The sequence below is a fragment of the Manis javanica genome, chromosome 13, assembly GCF_040802235.1.
Source record: "Manis javanica isolate MJ-LG chromosome 13, MJ_LKY, whole genome shotgun sequence".
Lineage (NCBI taxonomy): Eukaryota > Metazoa > Chordata > Mammalia > Pholidota > Manidae > Manis > Manis javanica.
Genome location: NC_133168.1, coordinates 8,957,489 through 8,982,163, shown reverse-complemented (window position 1 = coordinate 8,982,163; position 24,675 = coordinate 8,957,489). Strand labels below are relative to the sequence as shown.

The 24,675-nt window shown below is 39.6% G+C and overlaps 1 long non-coding RNA gene across 1 annotated transcript; it reads left to right on the top strand.

Moving 5' to 3' along the window:
• Positions 1 to 12,214: 12,214 nt before the first annotated feature.
• On the top strand, positions 12,215 to 23,549 carry LOC108385213 (uncharacterized). The gene is made up of 4 exons (XR_001850229.3): positions 12,215 to 12,350; positions 12,501 to 12,647; positions 16,297 to 16,388; positions 18,002 to 23,549. It is a non-coding gene; the product is annotated as an uncharacterized lncRNA (long non-coding RNA).
• The last annotated feature ends 1,126 nt before the right edge of the window (positions 23,550 to 24,675 follow it).

Here is a 24,675-nt window from a genome sequence, read left to right as displayed (position 1 = left end):
ATAAAATAACACAGAAAGCATGATTTCTCTCTCCTCAGAGGCTAAAAGGCATGGCTACTTAATGCTCATGCAAAAATTCTGTATTAAAACATTAAGGAAAAGAGCTACACATGGGTTTTACTATCATAGATGTTCAAGAGCAATTTTCAATTTTTTATGACTTCATTTTTAATACAGATATCTCCCCAAATAACCCAGGAGAGGTTTTCATACCATGCGATAGGCATATATAATGTTTAAATGCAAAGTTCACACATTTTGGGTTAAGGGTTGGCTAAAGGTGGAAGGGGAGGAGACTGGGCTTTTGAAATTGTTTTTGTAGCAGGAAAATGTGCACTTTTAAAAACTTCACTTGACCGCGTTCTTTCCTCAGCTGTCTGCCCACTAAAACTGAGCTCAGGCCAATGATAGCAGTGTCAACGTGCTTGTAAGCAAAGGAAAGGGCATCTCTCCAAAGAAGCTGAAAGAAACTGAAGCCGCTTCTATTTGGGGAGCTTGACAAGTTCAGGCAACCTTTTGACATTCCTGGATATCTCTAAGGGTTAATTTTTCATTACATGGAGGGGAAAGTACTGTGGGGGTTTTTTGCTCTTGTTTTTAATGTTCTGCTCTCTCTCCTTTCCTTTGCTTCCCATTCTCTGGTCCTACAGCAGCTCAGTAAGAGAAGAGTGTTTTTCCAGAAACCACAGTCTCATACACAGAAGGGAAGACGGAGAGACACCACCTACACACTCAGCGGGCCAGAATCTACACACGTACGTGCACTCAAAGCTCACACACAAAGACCCTCAAACACTCATCGTCTTAGCTCTGGCCACTATGACGAGATACCAGAGACTGGATGGCTTAAATAGCAAACGTGTCTGTCTCTCTGTTCTACAGGCCAGTAAGTCCACAATCAGGGCAATAGCATGGTCAGGTTGTGGGGAGGGTCCTTCTGCTGTATGGATCCTCAAATGGCAGAGAGAGAAAGAGCCAGTCTCTTCCTCTGCTTATAGGGAAACTAATCCCATCATGAGTGCTTCACCTTCATGACCTCATCTAGACCTCATTACCTCCCAAGGCCCTGCCTCCTAACCCCATACCTTTGGGGGTCAGGGCATCCACATAAGGACATTCTGTCCATAACACTCATCAGGATCAATATAAAAAAAAGTTCCCAGTGTTCTCTGACACTTGAAGCCTAAAAGAACTTTCTAAGGGGCCCAAACTCTGCTAAAGGGGATCCTACTCAGCTTACCAAGGAATATCCAGCACTCCAGTGAGCAGCCTGCCTGACATGTGCCCCCAGTGGGTTCACCAAGCTTGCCAAAGAGTCGCCCAGCACACCAGCTGCTGTAGATAGCAGCCCGAGGTGTCACCACAGCTGACGTACCCTAGTCCCAGAAGTCATTAGGCTGATTGGCTGAGTGATGAGTTATCACCTAATACATTATCATTTAAATTATATTTTTCAAAATTAACACATATTAAAAAGAAAAAAATGCAAAAAGTAGAGGTTTTTTCTTTAAACTACTTATGACTTCTAGGTTATGAGTATAGATATTCCTTGTACCTTTTTACAACTTGCATTTCCAAAGTGTGTCACTGAGCTAAAAAAAGAGAAAATGGCACACGTGATGGTTATGCTTTCTAGAAGCCAGGATGATGAGAACTGCAGTGTTCAGGGGCTGGGGGGACAGAGGCCAGTTCCAGATTTTATCAGTAACATTTGTTTTAACTCCAGGTCTCTTATATGGTATTTCCCGCTTACCTTTTGAGATTTAGATGACGGTTTGGAGCATTAAATATTAAAATGAGCTTTTTAAATGCAGCAACCCTTTATATTTTATGTAGGATGTGTACAACACATTCAGATTATCTATTATAATATCTACACATACAATTTGGTTATAAAAATATGCAATACAGCCAGGTTGAGGGTGATCACTCATGCAGAGTTCTGTTCTCCTTTCTTCAGGGGCGAGAGATGGGGGAGAGAGAGAACAGGCTTTCTCAGCCCTCACAGGGAGGGGCCCCTCTGTGCTCCCGAAAGTGGGTAGTCGCTCCTGTGGCCTTGTCCCAGAATCTCCAGCTCTACATTGGTTTCTTCCTCTTTTCCTGGGTGTGTAAGAGCTCCTAGGGGGTGGGGCTGGAAGACAACAAAGTCAAGGCATTTTTAGGCAAAGATGACCCTGCTTCATAGATGGTGGCAGGAAGAAAGACGAAGGGATAAAGGAATTTGTCTCTCTCTTTGCATCAGCAAAAATGAAGACAAAGTATGGTGAGTGGAGATGGGGAAATAGAGCAAGAGGATTTACAGCATGTGACACAGGCACGTAGGAATAATTCACCGAATGTCTTTAAAATACATATTAGCAGTGTGTCCAAGAACTCTGCAAAATAGTTGCCATTTCCCCATTTTACAGATACAAAGCTGAGGCCAGTGGCGCTGCTTGGGAGAATGAAGGGAACGCTCTCAGAGCTGGGATCCGGGGAGGGTGAGTCAATATAGATCAGGCAGCATGGCCCCAGGCCTGCCTGTGCTTGAAATGTGTGAAAGAGAACACAGCCTGACTCGTGTGGGGTTGGCTAGGTGATTGGGCCCAAGTGGCATTTCAAAGGTTATACAAGGATTTAGGAAAACTAATACTATGGAGGCATTTTCTGTTGTGTAAGGAATGTGGTTACACGCACCATGATTTACAAAAGAAAAATGAGTGTATCTGCCTAATCTGTGTGTAAGTGGAAATATATTTGTATATTTGCATCCTACAAAGTGGTAGTCACATCTGTGAGCCCATTGCTATATATAGCCTGTCAAGATCTTCTTTTCTATTGGGTTTAGTAATTTATAATATATAATCTTACCCAAGGTAAGCATGAAAGTTATCAGTGTATCTGGCCAAGGCATGACTCCTTATTGGAAGTCAAAAATGCAAATGCTTTCATGGACAACGGAAGTAACATAAAACCTAATTGGGTGAAGTAGGATGGGTGTGGACACTAGGGAGTAGTGGGACTGTGGCAAACTGGACAGTGGAGAAGAGGCAGGGACTACTCAGCTTAAACCAACAGTTATGCAGTGGAAAAGACCTAGAATTGCTAGACTTTCTAATTTTGGAAATTGGATGAAATCCTGGAAATGTACACTTTTATGTGAAGTTTTCTGATCTTAAACACCATGTGAACCAAGAGAAATATTCTGACCTAAAGGGAAAGATGGCAACAACTTTGTCATAGAAACAGAGTGTGTCTGAGAAACAAGGCACGTGTGGGTATTTTGGAGCAAAGGATGGTGTGCTGGGGTGAGAGGTGTGGAAAGCTGGCCTAGGAGCAGACAATGGGCCGGCCACAGTGTCAGTGCAGTGGCCTCGACCTTGGGTTTTAAAGCCAGTGGAATCAAGATTACAGAAGATTTGCATTTATTTCTGCTAGAATTGTATTGATAGGACCCTTCCTTATTTTTATCTTCTTAGGTTGTGAAGGGGTTCAAAGAAAGTCCCCCCAAAATATGCATTTGGCATGTGGATTATTTTGAACTGAAGACAGTCAAGGACCACAAACTCAAGAAGAGCTTTTTCCTCTGAGAATTTAGAATCCCTGGTCCGGGAGGAGCCCTATCACTGGAGAGAACTACAAAGAGTAGCGAGTGGGTGTGACAAAGGGGGGAGTTCAGCAGGGCCCAGTCTTCCATATCCTTTCGGTGTCCATGGTCTCTGCAGGGCAAACAATTAGTTATCAATATTTGTTTCTTCGTCTTTCTGTGAATTGCCTTCCTTCCCTTTGGCGTCCCAGGCCCCTACCCCCTTGTCCCTAGCTCAGCTTGGTATATTAGCCTCAGTTGACTGTCTTTGAGACTCCCAGGTCTTTGTGGGGCTCCCATCCATACAAAATTAAATTTGTTTTTCTTGTGTTAATCTGTTTTATGTCAATTTAATTAATAGACCAGCCAGAAGACCCTAGAACAGTAGAGGAAAATTTTTCCTGCCCTACAGGTGGCATGCTTTGAAAACTTCTGATTTTGAAGTGAGATCAAATGGGAGAAATGACTCCATGCTAGGAAACGAAAAGATCCATTTTGGTCTACGGGTCTTCTGAGAAATATCTATGCAAACACTGTGTCTATCTGTCATAAAAGGGTTGTGTAATTAACATATGCAAAACACCACGACCGTCCTGCTGGAAGCTAACTTACCTCCCTGGAAATCCAGCCACTATTTATTTACAGCAAAATAAAGTGGACCCTTCTGGAAAGAAACACAGCTCTGTGGCGGCCCGAGCACTGTCGCAGCGATGTTTTAAATCTTTTATATCTCCCATACCTCCAGGGGTAGTGCTGGATGGTATTGAGCCAGGGCCCATAAATAATTTATGCTAAGTAGCAATTTAGTTGTTTGGCTTGAGGTAAAGAAATCCAAGAAATTCATAAATAAAGTTCCCATTTTTGCTTGTGTTCCAAAGTTAATTTATGTTACTCTGCAATTAACTAACATAAAGGTGAAAAAATATGACAGGCCTAAGGTACAAACTCATGCTCATAAATCTGCTCTATCTTAACTAGTGGTGTTTTAGTGAGAGTCACCTAGTTCCCTCTGTCTTGCACTGTTCAACAGAAACTTTTCCTTCATCTGATCCCCCGCTACCTTGTCGATCGGTAAAAGTATTACAATGGTTTTGAATGGGCCCTTGGGTGGGTAGAGAAGAAAAGGAGATGGGATTCAGGACAACTACACATGGAGCTAATGACACATTTAAAACACTTTATTTCTTTAGAAAAATATCTGAAGCACATATGACTAATGAAAATAGTTATTCATTCCAAAGGGAGAGTTCAAGAACTGAGGACGGCCGTGGGCCAGCCGGCCACTGCTGCGAGAGTGGGGGTGGGGGTGGCAGGTGGCAAGAGGGGCAGAGAGCCTGGCAGTTCTGAGATGCTGGCGGAGGCAAAGAGCAAGAAGCCATTGGGCAGACATGAGCTACATGGCCCCCAGTCAGGCCCAGAATCTAAGAAGGCCCCACACTCCCACAGTAAAACACCAGTGGGCATCTAGAGCACCAGGCTCTGCTCCAGCCACCAAGGCAGAATACCTTCTTTGCAGGTTCTCACTGACACCCCCAGCCCGCAACCCTCTGCTACTTGGTTGCTCTCCAAGTTCTGGCCAAAACCCCTCATATTTGAGGGGGTTGCCCTGTGACAGGGGACCTGTCCAGCCCTGAAGATCCTCCACATTGATACTGGAGAAAGCAATCTACTTAGATCCCATTTATTGTTCAGTTATTCAAATATTTTTATTAAATGTGCTGGGAGGAAAGGTGGTAGACAGAGCAGACCCCAAGATGAACAAACATGATCCCTGTGCTTAATCAGTTTATGGACTAAGGGGAGGGTGAGAGAGGGGAGTAAAGCGAGAGCTTCAAATGAGGGCAGGAAGTGCTCTGAGAAAGCATGCACAAGGGGCCAGGGCAGCAATGAGGAACACCACAGACAAACCTGGGGGAGGCGGGGGCCAGGGAAGGTTCTCAGAAGGGAAGCTTGAAGAGTGAGGGTTTAAGTTAGCCAGGTGGATGAAATAAGGGAAGAAAGGGTATGTTCAAAAGTCTGGAGCAGAGAGTGAGCACGTGTGCCCAGAGACAAGAGTCTAATGATTGCACAGAGGGTATGCCCAGCAAAGTAGGAGGAAAGGAGACCAGAGAGGCAGGCGTGAGAATTTACAGGGCGCACATGGTGCTGAGATTCCATGTCCAAGGGCTTGGGGGCCATGGAAGGATTTTAAGCAAAAGAATGGTAAATCAGATTTGTGGGAAGGAAAGGTCACTCTAGGAGCAAAATGATGAATGGATTGGATATAAACAAATTGCTCTCAAAGTTCCAGGCTGGAAGTGTTTGACCTCCTAGTGACAAAGCGTTCTTCGTTTGCACAATGACAGATGTGCAAATGATGATGAGGACTTTTTCTCCCTGTTCTGGTTACTAACAGCCTGGAACCAAGTTGTCTCGTCAATTATATCACAGCATTCTTCACTCAGATTAGCTTCAAGTTTTGCTTTGCTTCTCCTTTTTATTTATTGGATCAAATCTTTTGACACATTAATTTTTTTTCCTTCATCTTCTTATAGCAGGGCTCCAATTGTACGGCTCCTCAAACATAATGGCCAGTAAATCATTTTTAAATTAACACATAGAGGCACCTTCTGGGTCTGTATAATGGTTTGAACTCCCTTCTGAAACATTATTAGAATGACAGAACAGGAATAAACCCTAAACACATGGGGGAAAAAGGATCACAAGAAAGGGAATAACGGGAGACTGGATGTCAACGAATTTGGGAAGATGGAAAGCAGATGGAAAGTAGAAAATGACTTAGCTGAATGGAGGAAGCCAAAACTTGAGCTAAAGAGGGAAATATCCAAGAGAAGCAAGATTTTTGCCCACTTAACCCAGAAAATCTATGGATTTATGGGCACCAGACACTGAGGAACAGTGAGGATAAAGGGATAAAGATCTGCATGAAGCAGGTGCAGACTTTAGGTTCCTGAGCTGCCAAATTTCTCTCCTACCCTGCAGGAGACTAGAAATATGTTATCTAGAGAAATGGCACCTCAACAGTCCGAAGGCAGAAATGTTAAATATAGTGGGAGGCAGGGATGAGACCTCATATGATAAACTAAAGGAGTATATGAAAGTTCGCATCCTAAAAGGTACAGTCTCCAGCCCCCATCTTTCCTGCTTTGCTGTCAGTAGCCAGGTACATATAACCATCTACTCATGGATTTAAAAATTTTTCTCTAGAGAAGCTTGAGAATAAGAAGCCTGAGAAAGAAGCCTACGGATACTTCCATTGTGGCTTCCACGAGAAAAAGCTATTTGCCAGCTCATTGTTCTACATTTTAAAAAACAAGCTCACTTGACATCTAGAGTCTCTTGTCAGCTTTTGGAACCTCGGTTCCAAATTCTAAGAAAGCCAAGGATCAGCAAACATTTGAGAAAGTCTCCGAAATGAAATCTAAGGGCCAAAACAGAGAAACAGGAAAGAGGCATTCAGAAAAATCAGAGACAATACAGGAAGAAGAAGGAACACATTAAAATCCATAATTGATATTCACAAACAAAAAAGAATAGGCATACATTTATGAACTAAGAATAAGTTTTTTTATAGGAAAAATCAAAGAATATGAATGTGATCTTAAAACTAAATACTTGGAAGAGACTAGAAATTCGACTGAATGGTTGGAAAAGAAAGTTAAAAAAAATCCTGCAGAGAGCAGAATAAACACACAAACAAAAGAGGAATGGTGCAATTGAAGAAAAAAAATTGAGATGATCCACTCAGGAAGTGCAACACCAGAAATGAGGAGTTGCAGAAAGAGAGAAAAGGTGAATTGGGGGAAAAATACAGTGAAGTTTCCCCAAATGGAAAGATATGGACGTGATGACTAAAAGGGTCCACTAAGCACCAGTCCTCTAAGTCACAAAGAACCCACACCACATGCTACCATCACATCATTTCAAACAAGTGAGAATAAAGAGAAGACCCTAAATCTTCTGGAGAGGTGGGTCTGGTGATTTTTAAGGGATTATTTATCTGACTCACATCTGACTTTCAATATCACCCTTGGAGGCCAAAAGACTTTGGAACATTCTAGAATCCCGTGACCAGTCAAACTACTAAGCAAATACATGGGCTGACTAAGGTGATTTCAAGCATGCAGCCTTTCAAAACTTTGCTGTTTCTTGGAAAGTGACTAAAGTCAGTACTCTATGAAATTTAAGAGTACTCCAAAAGAAGGAGATGTAAGAGCCAGGAAAAAGGGATTTAATACAAGAGAACAATGAAGGGAATTTTCAAAGGATGAATAGTCTATCTTGGAGCAAGAATTTGGAGAACTGAGGAATAGAGACCTCCAGTTAAACATAAATAAATAAATGCATAAGGGATAAGACAGAAATATAATCGATGGATAATATGTTTGAGCATTTTGGAATAATTATTGCTAAGCAATCAATGAGAACATTGGGGAAAATAGGAGTAGGCATATAGAAAATTAAACTTTTAAATGAAGCAATCATTAACTTCAGAAAAAATGAAAGATCATGTGAGCAGGGAGAAAAATAGTCATAGCCCCCCATGGCCCAAACATAACATTTATGCAGTTATTTATAATATACACACTGAGTTTTAACAAAAGTTGCAATATAATTGTATTAGAGGAAGGTAAAAGAGGACATATGGTAAGGGTAGGGGAGAGAAGGTGTAAAGAAGACATAGTGTCTATTGCAAAATTGGAAAATAGGTAGATAATGTCTAAGATCAAGAAAGTACTGCAAATTTAAGTATGTCTATAAATAACAGAAGAAATATCCAAAAGAGTTACAAATTGTTGGGTCTCTGAAACCATGAGTAAAAAAGGATTGTGACAGGACCCTTTTTATTTTAATCTAAAAAATGCAGAAAAGTATAAAGATGGAACAATTATCCACATTGCCAAGCCTAATATTAATCTCTGCTAATATATAGAAATATTTTCTTGTTTTTTGGAGGGTGGGACAGAAAGGTAATGTAACCTTTTTTAAATTCCCCTCAATGGTGTTGTTAAAAATTGATATCAATTTTAAAGTAATTCAGTAATGCAGAAATATACAGAGAAGTAAAAACCCACTTCCAAATTCCTACCATCTGAAAATTACTGATATTAACATTAAGGGAACACAATTCTAGATCTTGTGCAGCTATAATAGATAAGGATGGAGACAGTAACTAGGTAGATGATAGATGGTAGAAAGATGTAGATACTGTTTTTTGTTAAAATGGAATCATATATAGATATTTTTAACAACAAAGCATTAAATTTTATTTTACTTGAACAGCAGAAAGAGAAGCTGAAGCAAAACAACAGGAATGGTTGATTTTCAATACATGGTTTCTCACCATAAGATTTAGAATTCTCTAAGCTTGGAAGAGTAGTGGGGGTGTGGGAGAGTGGATATGAAAAAAAATAACTGGGGGGTCATAAATGTTTTCATATATATTTCAATATTAGAAATATCAGTAGACTCTTACTTAGAAATATGAGAACATCTCCCTTTCCCACACTTTCCAATTATCTTTATACTAATTTTACACTGTTCTGATTAATAACATTCTCATTTTGTTCTATAGCAATAATTCTCTCAGCTGTTTAGTCTTTACTTCTATATTTAAACAAATTCAAACACCATCAGTCCTTTTTATCACAGCCTCTGAATTCCCAAGTTTTTTATTTTGATTTATCTCTTAATTAGCTAGAATTCATTGTCAAGCATTTTTTTCATGAAGGATTCAAGAGTACCACAGTCCCTGAGTTCTTTCATGTTTGGAATTACCTGCCTATTGCCATTTTCTCTGCTGATAACTTAGTTTTCTTTCATTCCTTCAAAACTTTGTAGAAATACTCCATCATCACCTGGTATTGAATGCCTCTATGGAGAAGTCTGAGATTTGGCTCCTTTTAACTAAGTGTATGCTTTCTTTTGCTAAAAATATAAAAATACTTTAACAATTGTTTTTTAAAGTCCGATGAAAGAACCTCAGTGTGAAGATTGTTTAATGTGAGAAGCCATCCAGTGAGATAAATAGATAACTTGAGTCAGACCTACACCAAAATCTTAGAGTGTGAAGATAAATATAATGCCTCAAAGTACACAGTCATTCACTAGGGGCAGAGAATATTGGAAGAAAAAAATTTCCTTTTCTTTCTATTATTAATGGGAAACATCCCTACATGATTTTGTCATCTCCAACCAAGTGTCAGCTGTCATTTCTCCAGACTAAAGCCCTTTTCAATTCTTTCAGACTTCTTGAGTAAATGCTACTGGGGATGAAAGAATTTTCCTGCATCTAGTTTGACCATTATGAGAAGAACTTCCTGTATATTCATTATTTGATGAGATATTTCTCATCTGATAGGTTTGAAAGACAATTTGGCATAGGAATTTTGGTAAGGTAGATCTAGAGATACAGTTGTCTAAGACTGCCTCCAAACCTAGATTTGAAATTTGGTCTCTTTAGTAATAATATGAAAGAGAGAAGATGTAACAACTTATACCAGTAATATTTTCCACAAATTTTAAAAAAGAAAGCCAACGGAGTATGCAGGGAGCAGGTGTGCCCCTCCTCTATTTCTACATTGCTCCTGTTTGGTAGCATTGAGTGTTACAACGACTCTGATTTCCACCAGCCACTCGTTATTTACCACAGCAACACTTCCTGAAGCATCTTACAAGGGACACAGCCACTCACACAGCATATCTACCACCATTTACATAGACCTATATTGTTTTCTTCAAGCTGGCCCATTGCCTGTGCTAAGAAAATGCCTTAGATATTAGCAGTACCTGAATGGAATGTCAGGATCACGGAAACAGAAAAAGAAAAGCAACTAACTATCAATGGTTGCTGTTCAATACGAAAACTAGTGGCTTAGTACTTAATGGAATATGAGCTCTAATTTCACCTCTAATCTTACTTCCCTGGGTGATTCCAGCACAGAAGCAGTTTTCCTAATCTGGAAAATGCAGATAAAAATGAGAAACTGCACCACAGCACACACACACATCATCAACTACGGACCACAAAGGCGTTTCTAAATGTAATTGATAAAATAGAGATCTCTAATATATTGGCAAACATTATAAAATGCTGTTCTGTGCCCAGTTTATTTTATATGGATTCAAAAATTAGATAAAACTGGAAACACCTCTCTGGACCTTAACTAAGCAACCTGACGACTCTTTCAGATCACTTAACTAAATGCAGTCCTATTCTTAGACATTATATAGTACTTTCGTAGCCTGAATGAGGCCAGGCTTCACCTTAAATGTAAACTCCAACCTATCATACACATGTGACCCACTCTTTACAAGGTTCCTCATACCAGTGAGATGGCATTCACTCATCACTGTCATCATCATCTAAAAGCATTTATTAAGCTGAAGGCCATATACAGTCTCTCCCAGGGCCTGTACCAAGTGAGGTAATATGCAATTTCCTGACCTCTGGAGACCTTCAGACCAAGGTAAGCATGCTAAAACAGACAGATGTAAAGGAGACTCCACTAGCTAAGTAAGCTTTAAACCATTGCATGAATTAAGGGACTGGATAAAAGTATAACATTTTACATAAGCAAAAGATAAGCAAGCAAAAGAGAGGCAAGGAAGAGCCCCTGTCTGTGTCCTATGCATTTCGACCAAGTGGAGATGTCAAATGACCAGGATGAGCAAACAAATAAAAAATAACCAGATTTCAATTTGCAACCCTTGGGCCAGCTTCTACGTTATATAGTGTGTAATAATTGACAGGTGGAGGAGAGATACAAAAATATTCTATTATTTAAAGAGGAAATAGGAAAAGATTTCTGGTTTCTAACTCCACAAATCAATAAAGCCTTGTAAACTTCCAAAATCGTGCAGAACATTTCACTTAAACTAGCCTTACAGTAAAGAAAGCCCTTAAACCACAGCAGAGAAGTACGAGCTACTGAATTACATTAAGAAGCCAGTTTGAAAGGACTTGTTTAATGAAGCTTGTTTTAAATTGTCCATCTCTGGTGAGGATGTGTGCACTTCTCAGAGTCCTTCTGTGACCTGGTTTTGTTTTTGTGAACTTAGTGAATAGGATTTAAACTTCTTAGCTTTTTTTTTTTTTTTCAGAAACTACAAACGCAATCAGTTTGAGCAGAATCCATTCAATTGGCCTCTGCTTTCTGAATGCAAGAAAGAAGCTACTTTTCCTCCCCTTCGTTTCATTCCAGCTGAGCCCAGTGCAGCAAACATCTCATGCTGAAATCAGTGCCTTTTTAAAACTTCAAGGGGCTTGAAAGCTCCGAACCTGTTCAGAGGTGAAGTGGCTCCGAGAGATCAGCTCCGACGCACCCTATTTGCACTTCCCTCTGCTGTAAAGGATCGCAGTCCTTTATCCACAGGCCTCATTATGAAAGTTCCCTCACTCTGAAGGCCTGAGCGGGGCAGGTCCCCCCTCTTTGGTATTGCCGCCTCCCTGTCTTTCACTCACTGTAAAGAATCCCGGCCACTGGCTGGAGTCTACTCGAGATCAAGAGAAACCAGGTTCTCTGCAGTGGAGGAAGGGAGTTAATTGCCCTCCCCTCCCCTAGGGCCCATCACAATCCCGCCTGCCTTCCTACCAGCACTGGCTTCTTTCTCTTCTCTCCAAGGGTTATAATATTGTGAGCTAGGAAGGGTCCTGCCTCTGTGGAACCGCGCCACTGAGTTCAGAGAGTATGAGGGTCAAAACCTCGCAGCTACCTTTTAAGCTCGTGGAAAGCAGAAACTGCAGAACCCCTATACCCCTGCGGCAGGAAACCAAACTCTTTAGGTTAGTGAAACACACCTTGCAATTTTAAGGGCTATGCAAGGGAAGTGTGGGCTAACTGGCTAGCTTCCTAATGAGATGCATCTGGTGTCTCCTGCCTTCTTATTCTGTAAATAAGTCTGGTGCTAGACGATTCACTCTTTTCTCATGCAGTCTCCAGGGCAGCGATGGGTCATTCCAGCTCTGTGGATGAGGATGTAATCTGAGAATTCCTGGAGAAGAGGGCCTGCTTTTTAAAGGTTCACTTGGTGGACTTTCCTCTCTGGGCTCCAAATCACTCTCAGTTGTTCAGCTTACCAGGTAAGGATCCTCATTAATTCTCGCTAGTGACTAAAGTACATTTTCCACTAGCAACTGTCTGATAAAGCAACTACTTTTGTCCCAGTGCTTAAATCTGAGACACCAGCGTCTCTGGTCCAGAGTAGGGTTATGTTGGGTAGGATCTTCCCCAAGGATTTTCAGCTGAGCTGACTACTGATAATAATGTTTTCTTCACCGACTCTGTGAAAAACAAGATAACATTGTTTTATGCAACTTTAGGACTTTCAATTCCCTAATCTAGTTGGCTTTTCACTATTACACTTTAATATAGCATCAAATCTAATCCAACTCTATGAGAGCCAAAGCTAATTTGGCTGAAACACTAACAAAGAACCCCCTAAAAGAAACATTTTTGGGAAAAAGAAAAATAATTTGAAAGAAAGTTTATGGGATGCCTCTTACAAGCTGCAATATTGAAAGAATTTACATATTTATATTACAAATATAAGGTTCTCTTCCAAACTCTGCTCAATACGGAAACTTTGATCACTGTAAGATTAGCATTACATGTTTGTTTCAAATGCCCAAGACAATGAATGGATTTTGTCTTTGGGGGAAAAGAGGAGACATTGTGACTGTGCAAAGCTTAGACCTACAACACGGAATAATCCCCAATACCAGGCTTTCAGAAACATTTTTATTTGAATGAATATTATCTTGCCACAATTTAAATGTTTTATCTTTCACTTCATCACATATTTGATATTAAATGTTAGTCTTCATTGAAAGTAAATTTGTGCATTTGAGGGGAGGAAAATGCATTTGATACGTTATGCAAGTTGACAGCTACGTAAGTTGCAAAAGAATTTAGGAAATCAGTTTCTGTTCACAGTGAGGTGGGCATTTTGTCTCCCTTTTTTCCACTGAAGTAATTTAAACATAAGTTTCAAAACTGAAAACAAGAGGGAAGTGTTACAGATTTGCCTATAGTTTTAAAGTGAAAAAGCTCGTCTCTACAGCATAGCAAGGGGATACTTGATACTGATAAGCCAGAGGCAAACGATAGGGACACCACCACTCCCTTCGGAGGCTACTGATGCTGGAGAAGATCTAATCCAGGTTCTCACAGTATCCCCGTGCCTGCCAGATTGAACGGCAAACCGCGTTCTTGTAACTGACTTACAACTGGCCTTGGGTTTAGTAAAATGTTAAGATGTTTTCTTCATTTATTACTCCAACACTCAAACCTCTTCATCTCTAGCTAAGAGGCCTTGAATTCACATGTTAAGAAAAAGATGCAACACTGTTCCTCGTACCTGTCTGTCTTGGCACGCAGCCAGGCAACCCTTCCCTGCCACCTGGCATCACAGGCTTGGGTCAGAGCACCCAGACGTTGGGAGGAAAGGGGGCTATCTCCTTCCACATCTGGTACTTGAGCTAAAGGGTCCCCTTTTGTGTAAATTAGGTAATTGCACAAGTGCTAGTGACAGCTCTCCTGTAGGCTCCTTCAAATGGACTTCCTAAAGTATTTTTAGCAGGGAGAATTGGTATGGGGATAGCAGACTAGGAGAATTCTTATTTATTATCCATTCATTGCTTCAACCCGTATTTATTGTGCCCCTGCTTACTTAGTTGCAGGCACTGTGCCAGGCACGGGTTAGGTAATTTAAAACAAATTGGAAAAGGTCTCTGCCCTCCTGTAGTTTGTTCTGTAGGTAAACAAGTAACTCTGCTTATAATTTAAAACTGTGGCCAGTGAATATGAATGAAAAAATAAGTGGCCTGCAATAGATTAAAGGGAGGACCTAATTTAGACTGAAGAGTGGAGAAGGTCACAGTGGAGGGGACAGCGAATCAGCTACCAACAGAACTATTCAGGATGCGAGAACCAGTGTCCTCCCCACAGTCACTAGGTAATTTTGCTTCAAGACTATAGTGTTTATAGCATTTGAATGGCCCGAACTTGCCCCCCTCTCCAGCTTTACGGGCTTCTCACATTGCCTCAGTCTCCACCCTCAGAAATGCTGAATTTCTTGTCCCTCAGAATACTTTGTCAAGCCTCCCTTGCATCGCGTCTGCCGCCCCCGTGACTGTGGCTTCACCCCTTCCTCGCCTCCCTGACTCCTTCTCAGAGTCCATGGCTCATCTGGGATGGGACTGCCTCTAGAAAAATCTCTGATTCTTCCTTTTTCCCCATACAAGGTGTCTCCATGTAAGTAAGATCCAGGGGACACATTCCCATTTTTATTTCATGTCACTGTAGTTGAGTGTCAGCAGTTTTATGGGGTTCAGCCAATAAGCTTATGTGATTGGCAGCTGGGCAGTGCCCTCCATTCATACAGGCTATAACGTGCCTGCAGTTTCTGCAGTTGTGCAGTGTGGCATCTCTGCTCACCTCATGGCCCTCCCCTGTGTTCCCACAGCACACTGTACCCACCTCTAAAGCTTATTTTCCTATTTTGAATGCAGTCATCTGCTCATGCTTCTTTCTTTCCCTCTCAACAGTTTCATCGTATATCCTTAACAATTAACACAATTTTTTGTATAGCAACTAAGAGTAACATTTTTTGAGCCTCTACCAGAACCAGATATTTTAAATACATCTTTAATTGTCATAACAATGCTGACAGATAAATAATATTTTCTGATTTTTACAACAGAGACACTGAGGCTTAAAAGTTAAGTAATTTGTATAAATCTACACCGTACTAAAAGATGGCAGAGCTCAGATCTGAGTGAGACTCTATCCGATTCTAAAATCCATATTCTTTCAATTATGCTTTGTTGTTTCACTCTTTTCATCCATTCGTTCACTCATTCATTTATTCAACAAGTGTATGTGTATGTGTGTGTATATATATATGTGTATGTATGTATATAGTGGTAGGCCACTTGCCACAGGACACACAGATGACCAATTCCAAAAATAGTTCCTGGAAGTGGGTCATGATAAGTAACAGATCCTAATGTGTCGATATGGCTCAGTCACAGAGGGAATTGCTTGTTCTCAAATGGGAACCGGCAGACCACAGTATGTGGTATTACAGCAGCTGGGCACAACTGGCCTGTTGAAACCTGGGACCAGGCTGAAGCTTTCGGTATTTTGGTGGAAAAATATCAAAGGCATCAATCTGGAGTTTAGAAATGGTGGATAAGGGTGAATAAGTCCTATAACTAAAGCACTACTGAGAAGGCCCCTGCTTCACCCATTTCAGTTCCACCTCTGCTCCTACTAACGTTCCTAGGAAGCATGACATGTTTTTTGTTTTGTTTATTCTGCCTCAGTTTTCAGTCAACAGGCTGTGAACACTGCTTGGCATCAAGAGAAATACAGAAGATGTAAAGAGTGGTTCCCTATACACGAAACAATCAGAGAACAAACAGGAATCTCAGAAGCAGAGAACCTGGAATCAGAACAGACCTTAGAAATCCTCTATCCCTGATTCCCGAACAGTAAAGCAAGCTCTTCTAAGAGATGTCTGTCCTATCCAGACTTGGGTTAAATACTTACGCGACAGAGACCTCATTAGCACACCCAACTCCCACTACGGACGTCCTTTACGTGGAGGCAAGATATGCCTCCCCTGGCCTCCACAACTATGATAATTTTCTATCCTCAGAACAGTGCGGGCCTCATTCCATGCAGCAGTTTACTTGTTTAAGTACCTTCTACTCTTTTTCTCTTTAGGACTTAAGTGTCTTCAGGGCAGGTTTTGCTGAAATGGTGAGCGCCGTCAGACAGAACTTCAGTGAGATACGGGTCCCGAGAGAGGGCACCAGGTACACAGAGAGGAATGCGTCTCCACACTGCTTCATAGGAACAAAAAGTCAAATATTCATTAGTTGATATGGATGGTATCCTGTGGCACAGTTAATACCCGGCTCCATTCAGCAAGAGCAGAGTTAATGCAGTTACCTGGCAGCCAAGCATTTCTAAAAACACCAGCTTTTCTTCTCATTGACTATTGATGACTGCAGCCCAGGGGAAAGTAGTACATTCATACACATCCATCAGAGAGGGAGAGGCGCCTTCCAGTCTCTTTGAAACCAGATAATGTATATGAAAGCTCTTTGTCAACTGCAAAGCAGTATACAAATGTAAAGAATTTTTATCATTGTTTTAAAAGGAAGTTGGCATAAAATTACTTTGTTTTAAAGTTTTCAATGTGGCCTATTCAGTAGACACCTAATGAGAGAACTTTGCCTTCTCTTTCCATCTTCTCTGTGTAGATAGTCAAAGAAATTATTTTTAAATAGTGAGTCTCAGGCTGGTTGTTTTTCTATGTAGGCTATACTCTGTTCCCAAGTTTTTTAAAGCAATTTTCTTCCTGAGTGCATATTATTCCAAAATGGCTAATTACAAAGACCCTTGCCCAGGACTATAGGATGTAATTCATCTGAATTAACATGAACCCTATTAAAAGATAAAGTGGGGCATATCAAACATTTTAAGAGTTTTTTTGAGCAAAAAGCAGTTCAAATAAGGAAGCATCCAATCTAACAGACAGACAGTAGAGTACCTCCCAGGAGCTATTACAAATGAAATACTTTAATAGACAGAAGGCAGGAAGAACAAGGAAGTTATACTGGCAATAAAGTGGGGTTGGTTCTTACAAAGTTACTTTCCTTCAGGACATTACAGGAGGCCTGCCTATCAGGCCAAACATAACTAGCGCTGATCAGGGGATTCCTGACTGACTGGTTTAAGATTCCATTTCTGGGACGACCTAAACTATAATTAAGTTTCATTTGGGTGACAGGGGGCTTAGCATAAGCAACTCCATTTTGGCTTGTTGACTTGTTTTTTTAACAAACCTAATCATGTTAAAGACAATGGTCTACCACTTGTAGAGTGGTACCTGCTATGTTTTGGAATTTGTTGAATTGCCTGTACATTATCTCAATTAATCCTCACAACCACCCACACCCTGATTTACAGATAAGGAAAGATTTTAAAACTTCCTGAGGTTAAAAAGCTACTAACCCAGAATTCAAACCCATTTGTCTTATATATTCTCTGAAGAAGATTTTTGACTTCTATATCTCGAAAGAAGCAATATTTGAGGTGTACAGATGAAGGCCAGATCCTCATCCCCACAATGGTTTTCATATACTCCCACAAAAGAATGGACTTTTAAGTACTTTATGAATGTCTTTCGAGTTGATAAAACACCATATGCTATTATCTAGCCTTTTATCTCCTTAATTACATGATGTTTTTTTACTATAGAAACTCAGAACTTTATAAGTCCTTCTTACTATTTTGTTACTGGTAATCTTAGTAGTTGCTATTTTCTCTTTCAATTAAAATTTAAAAATCTGATACTATCACACTTGTCAAAAGAATGATGGATTATTTATGAAACCTGAGCAAACTTTTTTTATACCTTTAGAAATGGATCCAAGCACCTTATCTTTAACACTGCGACGTTGGACCACTACTTCCAGGAAGAGAGTGTGGATATATTTTCTCTATTTCCCCAATAAATACAATTAAAAACTCTGGAAGTTACATATAAAACAAACATAAGAAGTAAGTAATAAGTACAGAGGAAGACAAACCTGCTAGCCTCAGGACCAAGAAACAGCATGTCAATAATTTATTGGATTTTTGTTTTGTGTCATATATCCCAGGCTGCGTGCCAGGGAACTCGGCAATCTGGAGATATCAAGAGGTGTGCACAAAAAAAGCCACCCAGACACACACAAAAAGAACTTGATCTTTCTAAAAGCCCAGGAAGAGGGCAGCCTAGCTAGACAGAAAAGGTTCAGACAAATAACTGCTCTGCTCCATGCCAACAACAGAGATAAAACTATGGCTCCACTCCCACTCTCACCAGGAAAGGCTGAGTGAGGAATCTGGACTTCCACCCTCACTGGCACATAATGAGACTCCACCCATGGTATTAATGAAGACTATGTGGCAAGTCAGAAGGTCTGGCAAGAATTTCTAGGCAGTATAATAATACAAGAACTGATATAAAAGGCATACAGATCAAAAAATAAAGAAGAAATACAATTCTCTCTATTTGTAGGTTGCGTGATTGTCTATGAATGAAATCCCAAGGAATCTACCAAAAAAAAAAAAAACCCTCCCAGAATTAATAACTTCATGAGTCAACAAGGCAACAAGGTTACAAGAACATACAAAGTCATACAAACATACAAAACTCAATTGTATTTCTTTATGCTATAACATGGATAGCTAAATTAAAAATATAATGCAGTTTCAATCAATAAATAAAATGAAATGCTTAGGGTGGGAACCTAACAACATATGTATAGGGTTTGTGTGCTGAAAAACGATAAAATGCTGATAAAGGACATCAAAGAAGACCTAAATAAAAGAAGAAACACACTGTGCTTGTAAATTAGAAAATTAAATACAGTAGAGATATCAATTCCCCCCAAACTGTATATAGTTTATGCAATTCCTATCAAAATCCTAGCAAGATTTATGTATATATATATATATAGAGAGAGAGAGAGAGAGAGAGATATATAGACAAGATTATTTAAATTTTACATGGAATGGCAAAGAATCTGGAATAGTTAAAGGAATCTGAAAAAGAATAAAGTAGGAATAATTTACCCAGTTTCAAGACTCATTTTATTGCTACAGTAGTCAAGACTATGTGGTATTGGCAGAGGGATAAACACATAAATCAATAAAGAACCCAGAAACAGACCCCCACAAATATGAACAACTGATTTTTGACAAAGATTCAAAAGCAAATCAATGGGGGAAAGATAGAATTTTCAGCAAGTGGTGGTAAAATAATTGAGCAGCCTTAAGCAAATTGAAAAAGGAGCCTCAAACTAAGTCTCACACCTTATATAAAAATTAACTCAAACTGGATGATGGAATTAAATGTAAAACATAAATCTATAAAACTTCTACTAAAAGATAGGAGAAAACTCTTTAAAATATAGGGTAGGCAAAGAGTTATTAGACTTGATAACAAAAGCACACCTATAAAAGGGAAAATTGAGAAGTTGGACTTCATCAAAATTAAGAATTTTTGCTCTGCCTCAGACTGGTAAGAAGATGAAAAGACAAGCTACAGACTGGGAGAAAGTATTTGCAAACCACATATCAACAAAGGATTAGTAACTAGTATATATAAAGAACTCTCAAAACTCAATAACAATAAACCAAAATACAATTAGAAAATAGGCAGAAGACATGTAGAGACTTTTCATTGAAGAGGATACATAGATGGCAAACAGGCACATGAAGAGATGTTTGATATCATTAGCCATTATGGGAATGCAAATTACAACCATAGAAGATATGTCTACCTACCTATAAAAAGGGATAAAATAAGAAATACTGGTAATAGCATATGTTGGGAAGGATGCAGAAAAACTGAATCTCATACATTGCTGGTGGGAATGTAAAATGGTAGAGCAAAATAATTTGTGTGGCACAAAAATTGGTGTGGCTAATAGGGCTACATGAAGTGTCCTTATGATGATGAAACTGTTCTGTACTTTAACTGTATCAATGACAGTATCCTGGTTGTAATATTATACCATAGTTTTACAAGATGTTACCACTTGGGAAAAACAAGTTAAAGAAATGCACACACATGGGATCTCTATGTGCTCTTTCCTACAACTTCATGGCAACATAGAATTATCTCAAAATATAACAATTATTAAAATATGCCATGAGATCATGTCATATTTTAGACTTAATGTTGATATAATGACAGAAACATAGCTGAAGTATTTCAACTCCAGGTCAGCTTGAAAAGACACATTCCCTTGTTAGGCTGGAATATAATGGAGACATAACTGTGAGTCAGAAGATGAGATGTTTACCATCAGCAACAAACAAAATATTATCATTAGAAATATGTAGGTTCATTCAACATTTATTGAGCAGTAGCCAGGTGTCTGTGAGCGGATAAAGATGAGCATGGCACAGCCTGGGGCTACTAAGAATTAAGCACTTCATGGTAACACAGAAAACATGAAGTATAGACACTGTATGCACCCCTTAAAAAGTGTATGGATCATTAGTGATGAGGCAGCCAGCATTTATTGACCACTTGGTTTGTAGCAAGCATTATGCTACCTTCTTGACATTCACTCTCTCAATTAATGCTCAAAACAAACCTGAAAGTTCATTTTATTACCCACATTTAGTAGATGTGGAAAGAGGAGCCATAGAGCGTATGCATCTTATCCAGGAAATGAGGGAAGCATTAATTTGAATCCAGCTCCAACTTCAGAGCATGCTGTACCCTCAACCACAAGGACATTCTACCTCTAACAGACATCTGTACCACATACCACTTAGGGAGCACAAGTACACGTCGGCCACCATGGCGTGAAGTTTGGGAGGACAGGAAAAGATTTAAACAGCAGGTGCAATTTGGGTTGGGTCCTGAAGAATGAATAGGAGTTTAATTGAATGAACAGGTAAGGTCCTCCATGCCTGAAGAATCAGTATGAACTTAGAATGTATTTCCCAAGGGGAATAGTAATATGCTAAGCAGAGAAAGGGAAATAGTAATATGCTAAGCAGAGAAAGGCTAAGTGTCCCCCCAAATTTATATGCTGAATTCCCAACCCCTAGTACCTCAGAATGTGACCTTATTTGGAAATTGGAATGTTGCAGATGTTATTAAGATGAGGTCATTCAAGTGGGCCCTAGTCCAATATTACTGTGTCTTTTTAGGAAGGGGAAGTTTGAACACAGATAGACATGTACACAATGAGAACATCATGTGAACATTAAGGCAGAGATCGAGGTGATGCACGCCCAGGCTTAGGAACACCAAAGCATGCCAGCAAACTACCAGAAGCTAGGAGACAAGCCTGGAATAGATCCTTGCTCACAGTCCTCAGGAGCCAACTCCCTGACTCCTCGATCTCAGGCATCTAGCCTCCCTAACAATGAGGCGATAGTTTCTATTGCTCCAGCCGCGCAGTTTATGGTACTGGTTATGGGAGTCCTAGACAACTAAAACAGAGCCCAAGCATCTGGATTCCTCTCTTTTTGGAAAGGGAAGGAGGGTAGTAGTCTAGACAAGTGGTGTGCTGGACTAATTAGCATCAGCTGGGAAAAGCAAATTTTCAGGTATTTTTCAGACCAACTGGTAAACAAAGTCATTTTTCAAAATAGTTATTTGAACTTATAATTAAAGATACATAAAACAAAGATAATCAATACTCAAAACACATCACCAACTAATAATTTTACATTTAGTAGGATCCAAGGTTTTGAGGCTATTTACATCTATATTATCTGTACGGTGGAAATACTGCATAATCATGTGCTACTGTATGCCTCTGCCCAATTCCACAATTAAGGACATCATGTGGGCAGTTTGGAATCAGCCCTGGTGGGATAATGCACCATGAAAAGCAGCAAATGCTACCAATCAGGGCTTTGATCCCCTGGAGAGCTGGTTGTTAAACATTTACCAACCCACCACTGGTCCAGAGATATCAGTGGCTCATCCAGTCCCACATTTGCTTCCATTCACTGACTCCAGAAATGTCTTCCTAGACCCTCTTAGCTTCTGCTCTTCTGAAACCTCTGCCTTCTGTCTGGGACTGGATGACATTAGCTTCAGTTCTCAGCTTCCCTAGCATAGTCAGCTTTACCCTGGGTAAGCTGCATTGTATACTTCTTGACATTCATGTTTTGACTGGGTGGGTGGATGGATGGATGGATGGATGGATGGATGGATGGATGGATGGATGAATGAATGAATGAATGAATACTTCAGAGATTATTTTTGAATGATGACCCCAGCACTGTTTAACTTCCACGACATATAACTGAGTGGAAAGGACACTATTTATGACTTACTAGCACCAACTTTGTTCATAGGATTTTGAGCATGACCTCTGTGTATCCCAAATTGCCTTCTGGATAAAGGAGGCTCTTAATGGCCTCTCCTTACTAACCCCTTAGGATAATATGAGGCTTAATCTTCATGAAGGCACTTTGAAATTAAGTGCTGCTATACAAACACATGGCAGTACTGCTGTTACCATAGTAAGCTTCAGATCCTTAAAGATGCAACTTGTGTATGTTCCCAAGAAACTAGATATACGGTTATCATAACTGCATTGGAAATTAGTATAAAAATAGAAAACTCCATAATGTAAAATATTTATTGTGTGCTTTTTATGTATAGCTGATTCATTTTTTTAAACAGTGACTTAGAATGGCCTTATTATACCCTGTATGGATATGATTATTAAATAATAATGCAGACACAAGCTAACTGAAAAATAATTGTAGAGTTGGAGCACCACTGAAACGTAAACTCTTAGATTCAGAGAACAATCTTCATGGTAATTATACTTGCCATTAAATGATAACATCCAATTGGTATCTAATCTTCAGGCTACAAATAAGCGTGTAATACTGCAAATACACTCTAATTACATGGCTGTTTGTCCCCTGTAAAAGTAATAAGATGAACTACAAGCAGTGTTGCAAATTTCAATGAAGAATTTTATTCAGACTCTAATGAAAGATGCCAGGTGAAGCTTATGGCTTAATAACCTCCTTATTTCTGTCTTCCATACCAATGATTTTACTACTTACTTCCAGATGTCGAAGTTCGTATTCCGATAATATTATCATTATTTGACACTGTTGTTACTTCATGAGAACTGTCTTAATATTGTACTGAAGCCTGCACGTATCTTACCTTGGCAATTGAAGCAAAATATATAATGTATTTGTGTGGTACAGTTATAACTAAGAAAAGTAAATAATTTCTCCATCTTAAATCCTTGGAAGACAACTGTATTTTCTCAGTCCCTCTACTTACACATGTATCTGAAGCTGTAATTCTTGTTTGTTATTTTGGCTTTGACGTAAAAGTAAACCTTCTAATCAAACTTGTGTGTTCAAATATTCAGGTATTTGAGACCTAGTACAAACTTTAGTAAATATTTTAAATGAATGAACGAATCAATAAACAGTTGAATAATAGTTTATAAATCTCTATTTACTTCCTGTGAGTAAATGAAATCAAATACATTTGTCTAACTTTTCATTGACTTAATAAGTCATTTTGGTGACCTTTATACGCAGATTAGATATGTTATATTGTGAAGATCTGGAAAACTGAAGAGTGGATAAAACATGATTTATGTATCTTAATAGAGAACCCCTACTTTTATGACTTAAGCATGTATATACTTATATAATTTCCATCAAGTGAACTGAGAAGTGATAAAGGAAAAGTAACATTAAGGATTAAGACAAGAAGCAGGCAGACAGCAGAGACATAGCTGCCAAGTTTGATGGTTTTTAACTCTACAAACCTGTTTTCTATGTGCTCCCTTTACACACCACAAATGAAACTTTCTGAAGTCGGTTATAATCACTCTATATCACATTTCTTTATCTACCTTAAATACATTGTTTTTTTTCCTACTTTTCTGCGGACTATTTTGCACTGTCACCCTTTGGCGTCTGCATGTTGAAATGGCTTTCTCAGGGTTCAACAACTTTTGGAGCCGAGACTTACACCAAGAGCCAGCTAGAGGCGTTATGTGGGAACTCCACGTCTTTCGGGGCGTGATGCTGCCAGAGGTCTCACTGGTTTCAAACTCTGCCTTTGTGTGCATCTTCTCCAGCTAGAATTGCCCTATGACTCCAGCCCCAAAACTCAGAAGCCTGTTCAGCTTCTCTCATTCCTCAATATGTTTATCATCCCTGCCTCTCATCTCACATAGTATGGAAAGTCTATGCACACCATGTAATTCCTGCTTAAATATCCCGTGCGGTTCTCTACTTCATGAAGCAAGGACTTTTTTCTGGTAATTCTCTTGTACTACCCCCATTTATCCATCCCTCTTACACCCCAGCACCTACCACATACAGAGGTATGGAGTGACTATTTGTTAATAGAATGGTATCTCTGAAGTTCTTGAGCGGGCTCAGAGAGAGTTGAAGGATTTCATTATTTCAGTACAGTTGATTTGCAGTTGTTGTTAACAGAAACAATTAAAATCTAGGTATTTTTAACAGGATACACATTTTAAAAGCTAAAACATCACTTATCACAGAAACTTCCATGCGCTA